The sequence below is a fragment of the Lissotriton vulgaris genome, chromosome 1_2, assembly GCF_964263255.1.
Source record: "Lissotriton vulgaris chromosome 1_2, aLisVul1.2, whole genome shotgun sequence".
NCBI classification, from domain to species: Eukaryota; Metazoa; Chordata; class Amphibia; order Caudata; family Salamandridae; genus Lissotriton; species Lissotriton vulgaris.
In genome coordinates this window covers 196,834,855-196,844,064 of record NC_141686.1, presented here as the reverse complement: position 1 = coordinate 196,844,064, position 9,210 = coordinate 196,834,855, and the positions used below count along the sequence as shown (strand labels likewise).

The window sequence follows — 9,210 nt, the reverse complement described above, 5'->3', positions numbered from 1 at the left end:
GGATAGGAGAGTGCATGTATAATGGAGTGGGCACAGTGAGGGGGTAATGTATTTCTTAAGAATATTTAATTCTAACATTTGTCAAAAGCATGATGCTGGTTTTTGGTCATCTTATTGCTGATTTGGTTCCTTGGTATCCAGAGGGCACTTTCCCTTATGGATGTTGTTTCATATTTTGTGTGGAGCTATTTCATTATCTATGTCTGTCCAGTGCTGAAGATGTGCACGGAGCTCTCACTGCAGATGTTTGAGGGCAGCATATAAGAGTTAGGTAATGTTGGATTCTCTTAGCTCTTTAGAGCATTGCTGTATGAGCCGGTAAGATATCTCTAGTTTGACTATGACTCTGAGCTATGTATAATTTTTGATTTTCCACCCTACCCCTAATGGTAGATTCTCAGTCAATTCAATATTACTTTATTCGAATACATGTTGTATACATAAAAGTACAATAAAAATACATCCAATTCGCTACATTAAACACCATAAACATACATCAATATGACGTGTAATTAATGAAAAGAATTAGAAATTCAGCGCCCTCAAAAGTACATATAGTGCAAAAGCATGCACCAGAGCAATGTGCTCTTACAGCAGCTTTCAAAAAGACATCCAAACAAATTTCAGGTGAAGAAACAATTCACATGTATTGATTAAATGTCTAACTCCTTGTTTCTTTAAAAATGAACAAAAAAATGTTTGGAAAATAGAAGATAAAAGCCACAGAAAAAAACATATAATGTGACATTGACTGTCCTGAGTTCTTCGTCTAAACTTAGAATGAAGTGAAGTGAAGCTCAAACACATTTTTAACAAATTCAAGTCCATTTGACCTTGCAAAACCAGTTTTTGAATGCCAGCAACAGATGGATTGATATCCATTTTTAGGGAAAGTGTTGCTCATCCCCTCTGTAAGTCCCCTTTTCCCCGCCGTCCATTGCCCAATATGGTGAGTGTGTAGCTGAGGGGGCCGTGACGCGATGTAGGAGAGAAGCCAGAACCCCTGGAGCAGATACGTCACGCAGACAGTCTGGAAGACCACTCTAAACAGTGGGGGGTGGCGGATCCCTGCCAGAGCCGGTCCCTGAGGCAAGTTCAGGCGGCTCCGCACCGCCTCCGGCGCTTCGCGGGAAGTGATGCGTGAAAGGAGGTCAGGAGGTCAGGGTGCGCTCGCTCAGTGGCTGTTGAGCAATGTGGAAATGCCCCTGGACCTACGTTCATTTTGGTACTTGAGAACTGACGCCTCTCCCCGCCCTTTCCATCTCTGTCTTCGCATGCCAGGGATATATGAAAGAGAGGCGCTGCTGGGTGACTGACAGTGTGCGCAACACCGGGTGATGAGAAGGATCGGCGGCGCTGGGGTGGCTGTATCGAGGGGTCACTGCGCAAAGTTTGCAGCCCGGACATCTAGGGCCCGGCTCGAGTGTGGGGCGGGGAGGTACCTACTGCCAAACCCGCACAACAATCTTCCAGAGCCCGTGGGAACCCCGCAGACTTAAGGAGAGGCACTGCAGTCAGACTCCGTGGGAACCCCGCCGAAAGGAGCGCTGCTCCAGCACGCATAGCCCGTGGGAACCCCGCAATCTTAAGGAGAGGTGCTTCAGAGCCCGCGGGACCCCTGCGAGAGGCCTCCGCTGTCGGGCAGGCTGCCTGGAAGTTGATCACTAGCACCGCAGAGCTATCACGTTTCCTCGGTCCGCGGGTGAGTAGCTGGTCCAGGCCAGTCTGTCTCTTTGCCTTATGGGGCTTTTGTCCTGTCTATTACTGCTCTATTAAAAATTGCGGTCTCTAGTTGTTTGTGACATTCTCTAAGAGTGTGTATATCTGTGCTATACACATGGACGATGAGACCATTTCCTCCCTGTGTGTGTCTGTGCTTGTATGTCTCTGTTTATGTGTGGGTGGCTCTATCCACCATGCAACATTGCACCAATGTTCAGTGGGATATATATTTGTATTATTAAGCATACACTTTTCTCCATCTATCTGGGTGTATGTCGGTACCAACCCCTTCTGGTGTCTACTTTTTTGTCTGGAATCCTAAGTGTGAGAAAAGATGTGTGAAACGTACAGTTTTGTACCCCGCTGTTTCTAAGAGCTCCCAATGGGAGCACAGCTGGAAAGCCAAAAGGATTTTCCCTGGATAACATCTGGTTGAGCGGCAGACCCGGGACAAGAGCTTGCATCTACCGGTTAAACATAGTGGCCCTGGTCAGTAGGTCTGCTCACCCCACCCCCACCTCCACGTGCAAAAGTATGAATGAAAGCGTGCGTCTGAGTGACAGCGTGTGGGCGTGTTTGCTGGATTCTCCGAGCACCATGCCTGTGAATTTGATAGGGAGTTCTTGCATATTAAGCCTATGCATGCCGGCATGTAGTGTGGATTTGTACACGGTTCTCACTGTGTTTTTACATACTCTATAGGTTCTTTAGGGCACATGTGAGCTATGTATAATTTTTGATTTTTCCACCCTACCACTACTGGTAGATTCTCAGTCAATTCAATATTACTTTATTCGAACACATGTTGTATCCATAAAAGTACAATAGGAAGCAGAGAGGGAAGAAGGTGAAAGGATGAAAGTAAAGAGGCAAGCAGGAAAGGAAGGAAGGGACAGAATAAAGCAGCAGACAGGGAAACAGGAAGGAAAGGAGGTTGGAGGAAAGAAACAAGGAAAGAAGGCGAAGGGGGAGGGCTGGGACGGAGGAAAAAGGAAGGAGAGCAGGACTGGAAGGAAGGAAGCAAAAGGAGGAGGGGAAGTGTTGTTATGAAACTCCGTGAGTAATGCCTTTTTTACTGGTTTGCCTCTGGCTGCCTTCCCTGTGGATGTGGCTCAGAGTTACTCACCGCAGTCCAGCTGGATGAATCAGCTGCCTCCCTTCTAGAGCCTGCGCAGCCCTGAACTGCACTGTCCTGACTGCACCGGGGAGGCAGCCTCGCCCTCCCGGAGGCGCCTCTCTTGGCGCTCCCCCATGGCTTACCGCCAAGACTCTGTGTAAACTACTTTGGGAGGAAACATTCTGCATAAGAACTGCATGACGAGACCTGCCTCGCTCTCCACGGGTGCACCCTTGTCATTAAGGTGTTCTCCTTTCTGTGGTTTGCTTTCATAGGTCCCGTACCAATGTGGCTTGTTTTTGTTTTTTTTTTTTACTCTTCTCGTTGCATTTGTTTCCCAGTGTTGTGTAATTGTAGTTATATAGCGCTTACTACCACATACGAGGCGTCACAGCACTTTTTCGGCTAATTTTATTTGGTGGATAGGTTAGTCAGTTATTTGGATTCGGAAGGATAGCAGAAGGATAGAAGAGGAAAAAAAAAGGTTTGTATTTATATAGCACTTGTTACCCCTGATCAATGTTGAAGCGCCTTTTCTGGTGAGTAAGATGCTACTCCGGAACCCATAAAGGATTAGGGTTGAAAATTAGTATAGTGAAATATGAAGTAATTTGAGTGGTGGATAGGTTATTTGGATTCGGAAGGATAGCAGAAGGATAGAAGAGGAAAAAAAAAGGTTTGTATTTATATAGCACTTGTTACCCCTGATCAATGTTGAAGCACCTTTTCTGGTGAGTAAGATGCTACTCCGGAACCCATAAAGGATTAGGGTTGAAAATTAGTATAGTGAAATATGAAGTAATTTGAGTGGTGGATAGGTTATTTGGATTCGGAAGGATAGCAGAAGGATAGAAGAGGTAAAAAAAGGTTTGTATTTATATAGCACTTGTTACCCCTGATCAGTGTAGAAGCGCTTTTCTGGTGAGTCAGATGCTACTCCGGAACCCATAAAGGATAAGTGTTGAAAATTAGTATAGTGAAATATGAAGTCATTTGAGTGGTGTGTGTCTATTTGTCCGTATTGGCTGGTCTGTGTTCAGCTGGTTGTGTAGTGTAGCACCAGAATTGCTGACTTCGGAACTGGGAAACCACTTAATCTACCTGTACCTAAAAAAACAAAAATGAATGTGTAATAACTGGTGCTCAATTTAAGTGCTCCAATACCTTCGGTTCGAGTTTGTGCTAAATAAAACTATGGGGAAAAGTGCTAGCGAGGATGTGGCATTATGTCAGGGCTTTAAGTGGGATGAAAAAACTGAGGGGTCTCTGAAAAGGGCGTGGCCAATGAAATTTATGGTGTGGCTTAAAACATGCAAGATAAAAATCTGTGCTTAGCATGGTGTGCTGTTCGACTTGTTTTTGCTGTTTCTGTCATTGTATTCCCATACCTACGACGAGTCAGGACCATTGGTTTTGTCAACGGTTGTTAGTTACATACGACAATGTTGCTGCTCCTGATTTTCAAAAATAGAAGGGAAATCTAGAGAGAAAATGACTCTCCTTAAAGGATTTCTCTCTCCCTACAACCCTAGAAGTAGTGTGGCTCACTGGTTAGAGGCGGCAGACCCGAGAGCAGAGGACGGCCCGGGACCAGGGTTCGATTCCCGGCGTGGCAGGTTTCTGGACCAGGGTCAGCGGACTCGATAATTCTCTCGCCTCGGTGCCCACTCTGATCAGCGATCACACTCGGCAACTCTGGGTATTAGCTTGCCTCATCTTCACTAACAGCCCCACCAGACCGCTGGGGATGCCTGGTCTCACGCTGGAGATACCCATTAAGGGACCATCTCTCAGGGAAGCCAGGAAGGGTTTCGCAGCGGTCGAAGCGCCTTGGGACCCTACGGGTAAGTAGTGCGCTATATAAATGCCTATACATTTTACATTTTACAATGCTCACCTGGCACGACGTCATGCAGTAACTTCTCCACTAGTGAGAAGGGAGCAGTTTACATCGATGTGCCTGCTGTCACTGCAGTCGGGGAAAAAAGGACCACCTGTGCCAGGGCACAAAACAGAGACCGATAGAGACCCGTTTCGAGGCCCGGCCCCCTTTAAAAAACTGCTGGTTATCAGTACCAGTGAGACCCGGCCCACTTAAATAACTGCATAATGTTCAGAGTTGCAGACTGGGGAACTGGGGATTCAAGTTCAAATCTCAGCGTCTGCTCAACATCCCGTGTCTGTGGACAAGTCACTTAATCTCCCAGTGCCTAAAAATGACTGTGTAATGTACCTGCTGCTCTTGAAAAGATCTCCAATACCTTCGGGTGAGTAAGTGCTATATAAATGCTGCAAAAACTAAAAATGGTTACTTTCATGACGTGAAGCATGCCTGAACCACAATTGAGTCAGTTATGGAATTAAGAAACAAAAACGGAAAAAACCTTCCTCACCTCGCTTGGATCAATGTTTTTCCGCCAAGTGATGAAGCAAAATATAATATGTTAATTCAAATAAAAAAGGCCCAAATGCACAGTTTTTCCAGCTCTATAATTGACCAATATCTAAAAGTGAGTGACTATTTTAATCCACTTCTACAAAAAATGTTAGTGTTTATTGTTGAAGCTTGAATCACACTGTCTGAGATCCCCCTGCTTCAGAGATCATGGTGAAATATCACTAGGTAAAGGGGGTGGGGGTGATCGCATCAGGGATAGAAACTCGCGTTAATACTTAACTCAAACACTTCTTGTAATTCGTCTTAGGTCTAAAAAAAATGTCATCAAATAAAAAAAAAATAATGCCATCTCGACGTTATTCTTTAAATGTCATCAATGAACTGATGTAATGAATTGCAGAAGCTCCTCTGCTCAGTCCCTTTAAACTAGTAAACCAGGAGGCGCTGCTTTATCTGTCATGTAAATGCACCCTTGGCTGTGACTTAAAGTCCATCGCCTCAACCTCAGCCGGTTACTGGCCACCACTTCTAGGAACGAGAGAATAAAGAAGCTGACACGTGCCATCCTTCCAGAGGGAGGAACTGTTGAGGGAGGGATACGGAGCACCGTGGAAACCTTCAAGTCCATCTTTTTGTGCAATATCTTCCCCTTCATGTCTCTTTCCCCAACATGGCTTGAGTAGCTAGAGGTCTGCCTGCTTTGGAAAGGATTGAGAAATCCTCGTTCACCCCTGCTTCAGAGCTTTCTTCACTCTGCATGCCCTCTTAGCGAGATGTGACAAAGATCACACAAGATGTCAGGAGAACTGTGCCCTACGTGTGTGTGTGCACGCATACACATGTCCATACATTCATCAAGCCAGACAACCAAAACAAATGGTAAGTGTTGTCATTCTTTCAAAACCTTTTCATGCAATATGTCCAGAAACCTCACACCACAGCTGCCAACTGGTCTCAAATCCTGCATGACACCCTCAGCCAGTCTGGACTTTTTTTAGTCACAACACTTTACATGTTGGTATTTTTTCGGACATACTCAAGTTCCCCTACATAGAAGACACAACTAAGTCCCGGAATGCAATGTGTTGTTGACTAAAATGTCAGCACTGGTTAAAGGTGTCACAAATCACACGAGGCCACTTGGCAGCATGTGAAGCCCCCCAGTGTCTCAGTATGGACACCCGCCACAGCGGCATGAGCCAAGCGGCCCATCTTAGGCTTTACACCTTCATGTTATGTAAGATTAGCCTACAACATCTTGTCTGCTAGGATTCTTAGCACCATTTCCAGAATGCAACCTGTGACCAAAACAGGAACTCTGGCTGAAAGTTGCACATCCAACTTACAATGATGTACATCCCAGACGGTAGTTAGAGGGAACCAACCCTTGTCTCTAGCCTGGCCTAAACAGGACATTGCCCAACACAGTGGTACTCATTTTATCAGGGAGAGAGATCTCACTTTCCAGATATAGTTTGGTTCCAAGAAGGAGTAGAGAAAGGCAGATATTATGACAATACTTCAGCGAAAGATGTTCTCTCAGCTTCACCTCCTACATTTATCTAATGAAATCACTGACACCCGTGAGTACCTAAGCACTAAGCTCCCCAACCCCCAAGATGTGATCTTACACTGTTTATTGGTGCATCACAAAATGAAGGATTTATAAAGCTTCATCAAAACACCAAAGTGCCTGATACAAAAGGGCATCCCTTCACCACAGTGCAATAATTGTGCGTGTACTCCTTGAGCTGGTGCATAAAGCTGTAGGCGCTATGCTGCAGAGCATAGCTTCGGTATGTACTCCTACTAACGCACAGCACTGTTTGCTTTCCATGTAGTGAAATACATATAACTTGGGCACAGGCACAACTAGTAAAAAATACACGCATATCTTGCCCAAAACCATCATTACATATTTTCCTTCCAAAATGTCTAAAATGGTACTTAAGCGACTAAAAGCCATTCCAAAACGAATCCAGGAAATAAACTAGATATTACACTGTTCTTGGAGTACATATTGCATGTATTATTTAGACCCAACGCACTGCTATATTTTTGTATACTCTATATTACATCATCAGTGTCCCGCCGCCACACACCAAGCCATCCTACTGCCAAGTTATAAAAAGAAAGAGAATATTTCTCTGTCTACCATTTTGCAGTATGTATCTCCCTCAGCCCCCATTATGTAGAATGCATAATACCTTACAGAAAAGGCCTCCCCTCGACAAATCAGTGACATTTATTTGACATTGCACTATCCAAGAACTCCATCGATGGATCGGCAGCTGCTCCGACACACTAGCCTCTCTCCGACAGACAAGCACCAAGCGCCCTCCAAAGGCTGCCTGGTTCACCACCGAACTCCTAGAGGCCAGGCGCACCTGCAGGCGCCTCGAGAAAACATGGAACTCTCCGCAGCCTTCAACACCGTCTCTCACCGCACACTAACCACCAGGTTCCACAACTCAGGAATTCAGGGAGATGCCCTCAACTGGATCAGATCCTTCCTCTCCGAGAGAACACAGAGTGTCATGCTTCCCCCTTCCTCTCTGAACCCACCAACATCACCTGTGGAGTCCCACAAGGATCTTCTTTGAGCCCTACTCTATTCAACATTTACATGGCCCCCATCGCCACCATCAGCAAACAGCACGGCCTCAGCATTGTGTCCTACGCTGACGACACCCAGCTCATCCTTTCCCTCACCAGCAACCCAGAGGACACTAGACTCAGATTCCAGGAAGGAATGAAAAACGTGGTAGCATGGATGAAAGACAGCTGCCTCAAACTCAACTCCGACAAAACCGAGGTTCTCATCTTCAGATCACGCCTCTCTGTATGGAACGACTCCTGGTGGCCTTCCGCCCTCGGACCCCCACCAACCCCTACGAACCACGCTCAGAACCTTGGCATAATCCTCGACTCCTCTCTCTCCACGAACTGCCAAATCAACACCATCTCCTCCACCAGTTTCAACTGCCTCCGGATCCTACGCAAGACTGTCAAGTGGATCCCCCAAGACTGCAGAAAGACCGACACCCACGCACTCATCACAAGCAGGCTCGACAACGGAAACGATCCCTATGCCGGAATCAACAAATCCCTAATGCACAAACTCCAAACCATCCAATACGCAGCCGCCAGACTCATCCTAGGGATTCCACGCCACAAATACATGACCCTACACCAGCGAGAACTCCACTGGCTTCCCGTCGAAAAGTGGGTCACCTACAAACTACTCACCCACGCCTATAAATCCCTCAACAACAGCGGACCCAAGTACCACAACGACCGAAAAAGCTTCCACGCACCCAAGAGAAACCTCTGATCAGCTGACCTCACCCTAGCAGAGGTCCCCCGTATCCACCGAAGCAGGGCTGGAGGGAGAGCTTTCTCCTACACTGCAGCCACAGCATGGAACACCCTCCCAGTAGAAATAAGACACTCACCACGGGCTCTCAAGACCTGGCTTTTTGACTGACTGGAGCAGCCCAGCTTTCTCTCTCCCCAGCCTTGAGACCCTCACAGGTGAGTAGCGCGCTTTACCAACCCCTGATTGATTGGTGCATGCAAAGCCCCCTGTAGACGATGTGATGCCATATTAACTGTACTGTTTTGTGAAGAGGCAGCATTTCTGGCACTAGACTGCATTTCCTCTCCACGCACAGCAGTGAGATGCCCTAAGCACACACAATTTGATTGCATTAGCACTCAGCCTTTTTATGGTCCTTTCTGATCAAAATGAATACATTTTACTGACATTAATAAAAATACTGTAAACCTTATCCAATTTAAGAGTGGGCACAAAAAGGGAAGTAACATCTTAAGTATTTTATTGGTTCCAGGTAAGACATATTTTGAGAATCCCTTGGTTGGAAACACTTTGAAAGGAATTACTTATTTTGTGTAATGTAAACCTGTGTTAATTGCACCTTTAATTGCTGGATTTTTCGTAGTCACAGATACA

The 9,210-nt window shown here is 46.0% G+C and overlaps 1 protein-coding gene across 1 annotated transcript in view; it reads left to right on the top strand.

The window, feature by feature from the left end:
* The first annotated feature begins 1,184 nt into the window (after nt 1–1,184).
* LOC147734910 (proto-oncogene Mas-like) overlaps nt 1,185–9,210 on the top strand; it is a 28,487-nt gene continuing 20,461 nt past the window's right edge. Inside the window, exon 1 of the mRNA XM_086953101.1 lies at nt 1,185–1,702. The gene's annotated coding sequence lies outside the window, so the exon portion shown is untranslated. The remainder of the gene's footprint in view (nt 1,703–9,210) is intronic.